Below are 14248 nucleotides of genomic sequence, written 5' to 3'. Positions count from 1 at the left end.
CAGGCTCTAGTGTGTCCTTTAAGTCTGCTCTTTCTTTGTTAATTTTCTATCTTGAGGTTCTATGTAATGATGTTAGTGAGGTATTGAAATCCCCTACTATTATAGTGTTGCTGTGATCTCGCCCTTTATATCCATCAAAGTCTGCTTTATATATTTAGGTGCTTCTATATTAGGTTTGTAGATATTTATAATGATTATATCTTCCTGGTGGATTGCTCATTTTATCATTATGTAGTGACCTTCTTTATCTCTTACTATAACCTTTGTTTTAAAGTCTATTTTGTCTGATATAAGTATTAAAACTCCAGCTTTTTTTTACTTCCATTAGCATGAAATATTTCTTCCATCCTTTTAACTTCAGTCTATGTGCTACTTTTGTTTTAAGGTGTGTCTCTTATAGGCTGCATATGTATGGGTCCTGTTTTCTTATCCACAAAGCTACCCTATGACTTTTGATTGCATCATTTAATCCATTTACATTTAAGGTTATTATTGATATGTAGTTGTTTATTTCCATTTTATTCTTTAAAGCTATACTCCTCTTTTGCTATATTCTTTTCCGCTTTGATCTGTTTACTACAGGCCCCTTAACATTTCTTGCAGCATTGGTTTGATTGTAATAAATTCCTTGAGTTTTATTTTATTTTATTATTTTTGTCTGGGAAGCTTTTTACTTCTCCAATTTTAAATGATAGCCTTGCTGGATAAAGTAGTATTGGTTGTAGGTTCTTGTTCTGCATTACTTTGAATATTTCTTGTCATTACCCTCTGGCCTAAGTGTTTCTGTTGAGAAGTCAAATGTCATCCTTATGGGGTCTCCTTTGTAGGTGATAGCCTTTTCTTTCTCTAGCAGCTTTTAATATTTTCTCTATCACTTAGCTTTGGTATATTATGATGTGTCTTGGTTAGATTTCTTTCAGTTTCTCTTTAATGGAGTTCTCTGTGCTTCTTAAACTTATGCGACTTTTTCCTGCATCAATTTAGGGAAGTTTTCAGCTATGATTTGATTGAACAAAGTCTCTATCCCTTCTTCTTTCTCTTCTTATTTAGGAACCCCTATGATGCAGATGTTATTTCTCTTCATGTTGTGACAGAACTCTCTTAGAATTTCCTCAGACTTTTTGAGTCTCTTTTCCTTTGTCTGCTCTGCTTCCATGACTTCATTTATCTTGTCCTCTAACTCGCTCATTTAATTCTCAGCTTCATCCATCCTGCTTTTAATTCCTTCCATTGTGGTCTTCATTTCTAATATTGTATTGTCATTTCTGACTGATTCTTTTTTTATTATTTCAATGTCCTTTTTTATACTTGCTATCTCTATTTCCTGTTCATAATGTCCATTTATTGTTGTTCTAAGATCTTTGAGAATCCGAACAATCATTATTTTAAACTCTGCATCCAGTAATTTGGTTATATCTGACTTCATTCAGGTCCTTTTCTGGGGATATTTCTTGATTTATTTTGGTTGCATTTCTCTTTCTTCCCATTTTGTCTGTGTATAAAAAGGTTGTGGCCACTGGAGTCCAATGGGTGTGACCTCTGTTCCCTAGGTGTGGTCTGTCTGCAGGCATGCCACCCCCTCTGCCACTGCTTCAGGCATTCAGGTATGGGTGTTGCCAGTGTCAGCCCACTGTGGCTGTTGCTGCGGTTTCCACCTCTCCTCCATGGGAGGGGCTGTGTTCACATGTACAGGTCTGCAAGCCTTGGCTCGCCTTGGCCTTTGCCCCAACCCCGCTAGTGGTGTTGCATGCCACGCCCAGGGTCACAAGCCTGGGCATTGTGGGCAGGGGAGAGCAGTTTTGCTCAGACATGGGTCTGTGCCCCTTCCTGATCTTTCACCTTTCCCCTGCAGGTGGGATTTCAAGAGGGCCCGCAGCCGGACCGGACCTCTTTTATGTTTCCCTTCCATCCCTGCCAGTCAAGACTAAGCACACACCGGGCCTCAATCATGGCCGGCCCAGCTTCAGCTCCTGCTGATGGGACCGCACTTCCGCATTCTGCCCTTGCTCACCCTCCGGTGAGCCCTCAGCAGTGTGGGTGCTTCATCTTATTCCCTAGCACTCAATACTGTAGTCCTGAAGGCTCCCTCCTTCTAAGCAACTCTGCTCTGAGTGCCACGGGAGAGCTTGTTTGGCTGGTTTCCTTTTCCCTTTCTGGAATTGCTGTTTCCAGGGGAAATATTCACTTCAGATTTGGGGAATGAATCTGCCGAGGGTTAGGGTGGCTGTCTGTCAAAGTGTTTCTCCCTGTGCTTCCTATATTGCACTCTATTCCTGCTACTTTGGTCCTCTCCTCTCTCCCCATCCCCTGGAACCCCATGTAAGTGGTTGTGAAAGAGGTTTTCTGTGCAGTCCCCTTAATAACAATCCTGTGTCTGAGAAATCTGTCTCTTTCTTCCAAACAGTATCCTGACTTGTTTTGCAGTTAGATACTGTCCATATGCCTCTTCTAGGCTCTGGGGCTGCAGGATGGGGCTTTTTTCCTGGGGCCCAGTATCCTCCCCTCTTTGCTAAACTCACCACCACATAAGTCTCTCCAGGCTGCCATTTGCTCCAGGACCTGGGCAGCCCTCTCCACATTTCTGCTTCTTCCTACCAGTCTCAGTGTGGCTTCTTCAGTATTCCTTGTTTGAAGAGTCCTCTTTGTTTAGTCCAAAGTTGGTTTTTCCATATGATGGTTCTTAAAATTAAGTTGTAATCCACTTTGGTTCTGGGAGGTGGAAGTTGGTACGTCTGCCTACTCCATCACCATCTTGCCACCCACTTTCTTCTTTACTTGTCATAATTTTTAAATTTTTTATATTTTTAATGTGTGTTTTTTTTAGTTTTCTTTTTGTTAGGGTTCTTAACAATACCACTCTCTAATGCCATCAAGAAAGAAGAAAACAAATACCATGGCTATACAAGACAGATATGTAGTTCAGATATAAAATGAAATATCTCCAGAAAATAATCTCATCCACATGGAAGCCTTGGAATTAAATGTTAGAGAATTCAAAATTGAAATTCTGAAAATACTCAACAAGATGCATGAAGACACCAATAGGCAACTTAATGAGTTCAGAAAACAAATTAATAAAGAAAACAAATACCTCCTCAGGGAGACTGAAACCTTACAAACAGAGAAGAATTTAACACATGAACTGAACATGAAAGTAGCAAGTTTTGTTAACATAAGCCAGATAGAGGAAAGAATCAGTGACATAAAAGACAGGCAACTATAGATGCTATACTGAGAAGAGGGGAGAGACTCATGAATTAAAAAAACTGAGAGAGCTCTACAAGAATTGTCTGATTCCATCAGAAAGAGCAATATAAGAATAATGGGTATATCAGAAGAAGAAGAGAGAAAAATGGAATGGAAAGCCTATTCAAACAAATAATTGATAAGAATTTCCTAAGCTTATGGAAAGAGAGCCTCAAATCCAAGAAACTAACAAAACACTGAGTAACTGCAATCCAAACAGACCTACTCCAAGGTATATCATAATAAAATTGTCAAAAATCAGTGACAGAGAAAGAATTCTCAAGGCATCTGGGGAAAAGAAGAACATAATATATAAAGGAAGGCCAATTAAGTTATCAGACTTCTCAGCAGAAACTCTATGAGCCAGAAGAAAGTGTGTCCAAACATTCAAAGTACTGAAAGAGAGAAATTACCAGCCAAGAATACTTTATTCATCAAAGTTATCTTTCAAATATGAAGAAGAAGAAAAAATGAAGAAGATATAAAAACTTTTTCAGGCATACAGAAGCTGAGGGAATTTATCACCAGAAAACTCCCACTTCAAGAAATACTCAAGGGGACTATTTGACCAGACACAAAGAATAAAACAAATCAAAACCACAAGTAAAAGCTCTAACAAGGTAACAATAAAAACAAGGATAATCTGTGACAATAATATAAAAGGGGAGAGAATAAAGAGCTGCAGTAGCAAAGGAGGGAGTGCAGAGGCACTCATAAAAAAAGGACACTTGGACATATGAATAATTTTCTCTTAATAACCTAATAATAACCACCCACAAAAAGTCACTACTGAAACACACAGCTTAAAAAAAGAACAAACAGGTGAAAGAAGTATATGAAATATGACCAAACAAAAACAACTGAGAGAAATAAAAAACAGAAAAACCAAACAAGACACAGAGCTACCAGAAAACAAGACATAAACTGACTACAGGAAATCATCAAGTATCAAAAATTATCCTAAAAGTAAATGTATCCTAAAAGTAAATGGAGTAAACTCACCAATAAAGAGGCAAAGAGTAGCAGATTGAATCAAAAAGTAAAACCGAACCATATGCTGCATTGAAGAGACACATGTAAGCCATAAGGACAAAAGTAGATTAAAAGCAAAAGATTGGAAAACAATTCTCCAAGCAAATAATATCCGAAGCAAAGCAGGTTTAGCCATACTCATACCTGACAAAGCTGACTTTAAGACAACAAAGGTAACCAGATACAAAGATAGATATTTCATAATAATAATGGAGACATTATATTAAGAAGACATAACACTTCTTAATCTATATGCACCAAATCAGGGAGTACCAAAATATATAAGACATCTTATAAATGATCTAAAAAATAGAAGCAGGCAAAAACATAATCATACTTTGGAGAATTCGGCACACACATTCATGGCTTTAGATAAAGCATCCAAACAGAAAATCAATAAAGGAATATTGGTCTTAAATGACACTTTGGATCAAATGAACATAATAGACATTTATATGACATTTCATCCCAAAACATCATATTATACATTCTTCTCCAGTATGAATGGAACATTCTCAAGGATAGACCATATGTTTGGCCACAAAACTAACATCAACAAATTCAGAAAAATTGAAATTATACCAAGCATATTTTCTGGTCATAAAGCTTTGAAATTAGATTTCAACTGAAAAAAAAAGAAGTAAAGAAACCCACAAAAAAGTGAAAATTAACCAACATACGTCTAAAAAATGACTGGGTCAAAGAAGAAATAAAAGCAGAGATCGAAAGATATATACAGACAAACAAAATTGACAATACATCAAAATTTCTGGGATGCAGTAAAAGCAGTAATAAATGGAAATTTATTTCATTACAGGCTTATATCAAGAAACAAGAGAGATCCCAAGTAAATAACCTAACATCACACCTTAAGGAACTAGAACTAAATGAAATACAGAACAAAAAATCTATTGAAAATATTAATACAACAAAGAGCTGGTACTTTGAAAAGATCAATAAATTCAACAAACCAATGGCTAGACTCACTACAGAAAAAAGAGGAAGGAAGGACTCATATAACCAAAATCCAAAATGAAACAGGAGAAATTATCATAGACATTATAGACTAAGGATCATAGTAGAATATTATGAAAGATTATATGCCACTTAATTCAACAACCTAGAGGAAATGGATAAATTCCTACAAATATAAAATTTTCCTAGACTCAGTCACTTAGAAGTGGAAAACCTAAATATATTTCTAAGAAGGAAGGAAATAAAAACAACTATCAAAAGCCTCCCCCAAAACAAAAATCCAGGTCCAGATGGTACACTAGTGAATTCTACTAAACATTTAAAGAAGATTTGGTACCTATCCTTCTCAAAGTCTTCCAAAAAACAGAAAAAGAAGCAATATTCCCCAACACATTTTTATGAGGCCAACATAATCTTCATACCAAAACCTGGGAAGGAAACACGAAAAAATAAAACTACAGACTAATATCTCTAATGAATAAGATGCAAAAATCCTAAACAAAATACTAGCACGTCAAATACAACATGTGGGAGAGGGTGTTGGGGGTGGTGGTAGAGAGTAAAGAGGGACAAATATAAGGTGACAGAAAATGATATGACTATGAGTGATGGGTATACAAGATAATCAACAGTTCAAATGCTACAGAATGCTCACCAGAAACCTATGTACACATATTGATCTGTAGGAATATGCTGTGAAGACTTGTACAGTTAGGGGAAACAATCAAGGACAGCAAGGTGCCCTTGGGCAAAAGCACTGAGTGAACTAGAGTATAGGGGCCTCTCTGACCTGTCCTAGAAACAGTGCAGGCTGGAAACAACAGAACAGCAGGATAAGTAAGATTCAGGAACAGAAATGTTCAGGCTCTCAGAACAGAGATTAAAAGACAGCATTTTTTCCTTGTCCTTTACTTCACACCCTAAAAACTTCTATCTGCTTCCTTGACTTATTTGTACTGGCTAATAAGTATTTGAGTATGGCTGGGGACGGGATTTCAGACTGAAGTCTGTTGACCAAGGCTGTTGCCTCCCCTTGGCCTCTCAGCGCATAATTACGTGGTCTCCAGGTAGTTCATTGTCGTGGCAACAAGTGATGCCCTGTGTGAGGAACAGGAACCAAACGACATGTTTGCTATTCTGAGTAGTTCACTGTTGCAGCGACAAGTGGTTCTGCACATGAGAAACCAGAAGAAAAGACCTCCCAAAGCCTGGCAAAGGAAAAGGATGTCCACTCATCCCGGGTAGTAAGGGACACACCAGAGAGTAGTTCTTGAATGCTTGTACCAGGCCACTTTTAGGAACCAGGCCAGGGGATTTCTCCTTTTCCTTCTTCTCTCCTTCATCATGAGAAATTCCCTTTCCCCTGAGCAGTGGAGTCTCAAGTTACATCTACACGGACTCCTTTGAGCTGCAGGGTGTATAATGAGAATTTAACTGCCCTCTTGCTCACAATCTGACAACAATGCCCTTGGTATCTGAAGGAGGGAGGTTTAGACTTAGAAGATTGGGAAAGCACTTTTACCAAGGGGATGGCTGAAGCAATTGGGATGGGATATGAAATGACCCCTTTGGATTGGGAAGGGCTTGTAAAAACTGTTCTCACCACCTACCTGGAACCTCAGATCAGCCCCTCCCCCTTGATATTTCACTGACCCTAACCAGCAGGAAGTAGCTACAAAAGAAGAGACCTTCACCCTTTTTCCTTAAACAACAAAAGGCTGGAATGTTATGTTTGGGTCCAGGGCTCCTTTAAATCCAGAGCCCCTTTAAAAACTCAAATTCCGGCCCTGGCTGGTTGACTCAGCGGTAGAGCGTCAGCCTGGCATGCAGGGGGACCCGGGTTCGATTCCCAGCCAGGGCACATAGGAGAAGCACCCATTTGCTTCTCCACTCCCCCCCCCCCCCCTCCTTCCTCTCTGTCTCTCTCTTCCCGTCCCGCAGCCGAGGCTCCATTGGAGCAAAGATGGCCCGGGCGCTGGGGATAGCTCCTTGGCCTTTGCCCCAGGCGCTAGAGTGGCTCTGGTCACGGCGGAGCGATACCCCGGAGGGGCAGAGCATCACCCCCTGGTGGGCAGAGCGCCGCCCCTGGTGGGCGTGCCGGGTGGATCCCGGTCGGGCGCATGCGGGAGTCTGACTGTCTCTCCCCGTTTCCAGCTTCAAAGAAGAAATTTAAAAAAAGATAAAAAAATAAAAAAAACCAAAAAAACTCAAATTCCCCTCACCCAACTTTTTCCTCCCTTAAGCAACTATCTCCACCCTGGGAAGGTTGTAGGGAGTGTCCTTGGGACAAGGGCTTCAGGAGGGACTTGGGAGTTGGGAAAGGAGGACAATGTGTGACCAAGGCCACAAACTTGTTACAACTGTGGGAAAGAAGGTCATTTTCAGAAAGAATTTAGGCAGAGCCTAATAGCAACTGTGTAGTTTGACTATTGTGTGTGCCCTCAGAGGCTAAAACTCAGTCTACCTGGATAACATTATACTGAGTGAAATAAGCAAATCAGAAAAAACTAAGAACTGTATGATTCCATACATAGGTAGGGCACAAAATTGAGATTCATGGACATGGACAAGAGTGCGGTGGTTACCAGGGGAAGGGAAAGGGAGGAGTGGGAGGGGGTTGGGGGAAGGGAGGAGCACAAAGAAAACCAAATAGAAGGTGATGGAGGACAATTTGACTTTGGATGAGGGGTATACAACATAATCAAATGTCAAAATGACCTGGAGATGTTTTCTCTGAATCTATGTACCTTAATTAATCAATGTCACCCTGTCTAAATAAAAAAGAAATGTTAATTAAAAACTCAATCTAAAAATTACTTATAAAGTTCCAACAAAGCAGATTGCAAGAAGCCAATATGATCAATTATTATTCTTGTTGTGATCATGCAAATTACCAGGTCAAGTTAAAACTAGATTTAATACTATAGGATAATCTTAATTGGGCTCTTTAAAAAAAAATCTGAGGATAATATGAGGAAGAAAGAAAAATCAGGCCATTCAAATAATTTAATTAATGTCTTTTAAAGTTCTTAACAGAAAAATATATTTGTTTTGCCTGAGTTTACAAAAGCTCCCTGTTATCTCTGTTATGTCTTCTATAAATATGTTTGTTTGCCAATAAAAGAAACTGTTTATAAAGGTCACAAAATATGTTCATAAAAGCATCAGTGTAAAATTGCTTATTACTGACTTAGCTGTCACTGAAAGTTAAGGTTCTTATAAATTGAGAATTCTGATTAATTAGAAATTGTATAGTTTTAATGATAAAAGGTATAAAGTATAGAGGTAGGTTTGAAAGAAAAAGGAAGAAAGTAAATTGTTCTAAAAGCTGGTTATTTCTGAATGGTGAAGAAGGTCTGTATAAGATGCAAAAAGTTTATAAGGTTGCAGAAGGTTTGTGTAAGTTGTAGAAGGTTTGTGTAAGTTGCAGAAGGTTTGTGCAGAGGGAAGAAACAGAAAGAGAAAGAACCAAAAAAACAGACAAAGGTGAGAAGAGAAAAGAACAACTTTAGATGAAGGATTTTCCTGAAAGGAAAATAAAAAGGAACATTAGGACACCCTTTGGGGTCTCTGGAGCTTGAGGAATTCCCCCAAATTTACAGGTATTACAGAAAGAGCCAATAGCCTTGTTAATCTCCAACTACACAAACAAAACAGGGTGGCCAGGAGGAGAGACTCACCCCACAAGAACAACTGCACAAGGCTTTTTTTTTTACTCTTAATTTTTAAAGCATTTCCTCATTTAGACTTACTACACCTGAGAAGCATTTTATACCAGCTGAGCAATGGCCCAAGCCTCTTATGTTGTAGCTGGCCCTGAGTGGCAGAATCCAGTCAAAATGCTAACCTGGTGGTGAGGGTATGTTGTAATTTTGTCAACAGGTCCTCCTTGGATACCAGTGAGAAATGTAGAGCCTTATGAGTTGGCATCAGCCTCTAGAAAGCAACTTGGTTCCAGAGATCTAGAAGCTAATAGTGAGTCCACCTCCAGTAATGACCCTGAAAAAGGGAAGGACACCTAACTTACTCCCAAGCACTCAGGGAGCACCTGACATCACCTGGGACACTTTAAAACATCTAACCAGGCGTGCTGAAGAAGTTCTGTAAAATACAAACATGCCTGCAACCCCTACAAACCTGTTTCTCTCTCTACTTGCCCTTTACCTTCCCCTGCAACCACCGCTACCTGTTAACAAACCAGCCATCATTGAACTGCCTAAGCATCTTAGTCTCTGTTAATCTTTACTAAAACATAAAAGGAGGATCTGTCGGAATATGCTGTGAAGACTTGCAGAGTTAGGGTAAACAATCAGAGACAGCGAGGTGCCCGAAGGTGAAAGCCCCAAGTGAATGAGACTCCAGGGGTCTCTCTGACCCGTACTAGATACAGGACAAGCTGGAAACAGTGAAACAGCAGGATGATTCAGTAACAGAAACTGTTAAGGCTCTCAGAACAGAGATCAGAAGTCAGCTTGTTCCTTGTCCTTTACTTCACCCCCTGAAAATGTCTTCTGTCTGCTTCCTTGACTTCTTTGTACTGGCTAATAAATATCTGAGTAAGGCTGGGGACGGGGCTTCAGTCCTTCAGTCTTCTGAATGGTGTTGTTGCCTCCCCTCAGCCCCTCGGAGCATTTCATCCGGTCTCCGGGTAGTTCACTATCTCCACGACATTGATCAAGGTCATCTTGTTAAAGTTAATCTTCTAAATAAAATTTAATTTTTTTTTAAAAAGAAAAACTCATTAATTCAATCATTCACTCAACAAATGTTTGTTGAGTTATTTCCACTATTCAAAATGATGGCAATACATGAACATAATAGGCAAGATGGTTATTCCTCTGGAAATTCTATTTCAATAAGATAGAAAGACTAAAGACAAGTTAAATTTTTTAAAAATAATAAAACCAGGATGATATTAATGATATTAGATGACATTAGGTATTATCATTAAGATAGAACAAGATGATGATCTGTAGACAGAGACTTGAGAGCTTTTTTTTTTTTTTTTTTTTTTTTTTTTTTGGTAGAGTGGTCTGGGACAGCCTCTTTGAAGATTACCATGGAGGGTGTATTATGAACCTAATAACAAAAAACAGGCAGGCATACACACATCATAAAAACAAGCATTCCATTCGGAGATCAGCAGAAGCAACAGTCTGGAGTGGGAACAAGCTTCGCATGTTTAAGGACAGAAAAATACAGAGAAATGAACAAGAGGTAAGTGTGGACTGATAATGTAGAGCCTTCTAGATCCTGGGTGGCCAAGGTAAGAAGTTTGAATAGCATTCTAAGAGGGACAAAGAGGCAATGGAATAATCAATACAGCCACATACAGACAAGTGGTTAAAATGGTAAAACAAGTACAGTATATGTACTTAGATAAGTATTTTGACAGTACTAAAATTATCCTTAAAAACTGATCTATGGAAATGGGTCTAATATAGGGAGATTTTTAGACGATAATTAAGTGTCATTGTAGTGTTTTAATCTGTCCCATTCTTATTACTAACTCACAGTTTTTTTTTCTCATTTTAATTCCCATTTTTAAAATATAAATCCCAGAGGGCTAGTTCTCTATGCCTTCCTCTCCCAAGTATACACTTCTACCATTTATCCAATTACCTACTTTGTTGGCATAAACCTTAGGGGTGTGACTGTGTGTTAGTAAGGGCATTATTACTGATGCATCTTCACTTGGGATAAGTCTTATGCAGAAATCATGGTGTAGAGCTCTGACCAGTATTCAATAAGTCAATGTGGGGCAGCTGTGTTAGGCTTGCTCACTGGCTTATCACCTGCAAACCCTTTGCCTGATTGGTACATGAGTGTGTGGCAGTGCCACATGTGTGCGGCCTATAAAAGGCTATGGGTGCTTGAGCTCAGGGGATTGTGGGTGGTAGACTGCCTGCTCAACACTGTGAGGGGCGATTTTTGTTGTTCCTTTGCCTCAGAAGCAGTTTCCCCCTGTCTGTGTGCTTGTCCACTATTGTGAGACTTTATTAAATGGAATAACCCAGAGTTTTCTGGCTCCGCAATTTTTCTACTATCTGTCCGAATCCAATGTGAACCTGCCTGGCTTTGACTACTGAAATTACTGTCACAGATGGTTAGGCAGAGATAAGTCAGACAAAAAAAGAAACACACTATATGATGCCCCTTATATGAAGAATTACTAAACTTACAAAAATGAAGACTAGAATGGTACCAGGTGTCAGGGGTCAGGGAATGGGGAGAGGCTGGTCAAAGGGTACAAACTGTAAGATGAGTTCCAGCTGTAAGATGAATAAGTTCTGCAAGATCTAATGTCCTGTATAGTAATTATAGTTGATGATATTATGTTATGTATTAGAAAGTTACTAAGAGAATAGATCTTAACTGCTCTCACCACAAAAAAATAAAAATAGTAATAATGTGACCTGATGAAGGTGTTAGTTAAATCTATGGTGGTGATAACTTTATAATATATGTCTATCAAAGGTACACACTGTATGTCTTAAACGTACATGATGTATGTCAATTATCTCTTAATTATATTTTAATAAAGCTCAGAAAAGAAAAGAAAGAAAATCTCTAATCAGAAATTTAAGAATTTTGGTGAGAAGATGAAGAAGATATTCTATTTCAGAGGCTTTCTGAAAGCATCCTCCAAATCACAAAATAAAAAAAAAGGGCCTGGTCTCAGAAATATTTAAGGAGACATTCCCTTGTACTGACTTGGACACTTAAGGGAGCACAATGACTTTTTCAGAAAACAGTAATGATTGAGCACTCCTGTCACCCGGGTGGATCACCAAAATTATGAGGTTGTTTCTATTTGTGCCCGAATCTCTGCCATCTAGGGCATTTGATCACTGGGGCATATGAAATTCCACTAAGTCCTGAGAAGAAACGGAAGTGTGTGCTCTCCTCTATAACCTCATTTGCAAAGTAAATAATTTCTAACAGAGAAAATCCAAAAGAACATAAAAATCAGGCCACTCAGAAGAAGTGAAATACCAGTGCTAAAGGAACACGCTCTTTATTCCTGAATGGTGTCCAGAAGCTTAGGATTCTCTTGAAGAATCTATTGCTTTTTTTTTATTTTTCTTAAGTGAGAAGCAGAGAGACAGAGAGACAGACTCTCACATGAGCCCTGACAGGAATCCACCTGGCAAGCTCCCTGTGGGGTGCTCTGCCCACTGGGACTATTGCTCTGTTGCTCGGCAACCAACCTATTTTAGCTCCTGAGGCAAGGCCTTAGAGCCATTCTCAGTGCCTGGGGCCAACTTGCTCCCACCAAGCCATGCCTGGAGGGGGGGGGGGGGGGAAAGAAAGAGATAGAGAAGAGAGAAGGGTAAGGGTGGAGAAGCAGATGGCCACTGCTCCTGTGTGCCCTGACCAGGAATCAAACCCAGGACATCCACACACTGAGCCAATGCTCTACTGCTGAGCCTAACAGCTAAGGCCGCTATTGATTTTGTTTAGTTTTGGGGAGATACACAACAAAAGAAGAAAATAGCATGTTAACATCTCATTGGATCTGCTAGAATTGTCCAACAAAACATAGGAAACAAAATACACATAGTCAATATCTTAGCTTGCCAAAAAACTTGCTTTATCATTTATTATGTTATATGTAACAAACATTTTACTATGATATTTCATCAGAGAAGCATTGATTTTGCATATTATTTCCCATATAGGAAACATGTTTCAGAGCTGCAGCAATGATAATGCAATGAAGCTCGTGTACTGAATGTCTTTTGCCTTAGCCCAGTTCTCCTAGAAATCAGAACTTGAGACAAAAATTTATGGGCTACATTGTTTTAAGAAATGAAATCCCAGAGCAATGACCTGAGGGACAGAGGAGTGAGGCAGAGCAAAAGGTTGAGTAAATTATAAGAACATGTTATCAAATTGCTGATTACTGACGGTTTGATCTCAGAGATCTATTCTTTAAGGAAACACACAAACTTCTCAAGAGTCCATTCAGAGTGAGAAAATGAGATGAATATATTCCTCAGTTCCTATACCTTCATTTCTCAAAAATTTGCCCTCAGGGTATTAGGAATTGTCTATATACTTTCAGATTACATATGCCTGGGTACTGTCCTAAATCCCATACTCTGTACCTTTGGAGTCCAAAGGTTAGCCCTAGAACAGGAGGCAAGAGGTGCAGGATATAGGCATGAGGGAAGGTACTGTCAGGTTGCACCTGTGAGAAGTCTGAACCAGGCAAAGCAATGGCCAGAGCAGTGGTCAGAACAAGGCACAGTGAGACCAAAAGGTAGTGAAGTGGTGCATAAGAGAAGCGGTTCTCAGGTTTCTGAAGGCATCAGAGCACCTGGTGGACTTCTTAAAACACAGGCTGTTGGGTGCCACCCCCAGATTTTCTGATTTCCTACATCTGACATGGAGCTAAGTAATTCACATTTCTAACAACTTTGTGGGTGATTCTGATGCTACTGGTCCCAGACCACATGTTGAGAAACACTGTACAAATCTGCAGTTCACTGCAGCCCTTCCACACATGTTCCTTCAATTCCTTCTGTGGATAACGTCTTTCCTCCAGGTCACAGACCATAGTTTCCTGGCAATGCTGCATGTTGACTCTGGTCATAGCCTAGGACCAATGAAGATGGTGCAGGACATGTTCTGAGGACATATCATCTTCTCAGCTATATGCCAGGTGACGCTTGTGTACAAAATGCAGGGACAATGAGGACAGACTTTCATGAGCCAGCCTAGAGGTTCAGTTGAATCTAGACCACCAACATACTTCTCTCTTGAATCCTAAACCAAATATTTCCTTTTTATGGTTATCTATTTTCTCTGTACAGCTACACAATGGAATATGTTTTATGAGAAAATAAGAAGAAAAAGGTAAAGCTTAAGAAAAACCATTTGAAAAAGTTGACTTTCAGTTTATTAAGCTCCATTTTAAATTCTTATGTATCTGTAACTTAGACTTTTGAGGACAGTAGAGAAATATTTCATGAGGTACTTACTGAGCAAA

This window comes from Saccopteryx bilineata, chromosome 4, assembly GCF_036850765.1.
Source record: "Saccopteryx bilineata isolate mSacBil1 chromosome 4, mSacBil1_pri_phased_curated, whole genome shotgun sequence".
Taxonomy (NCBI): Eukaryota; Metazoa; Chordata; class Mammalia; order Chiroptera; family Emballonuridae; genus Saccopteryx; species Saccopteryx bilineata.
This window is presented reverse-complemented; position numbering follows the sequence as displayed.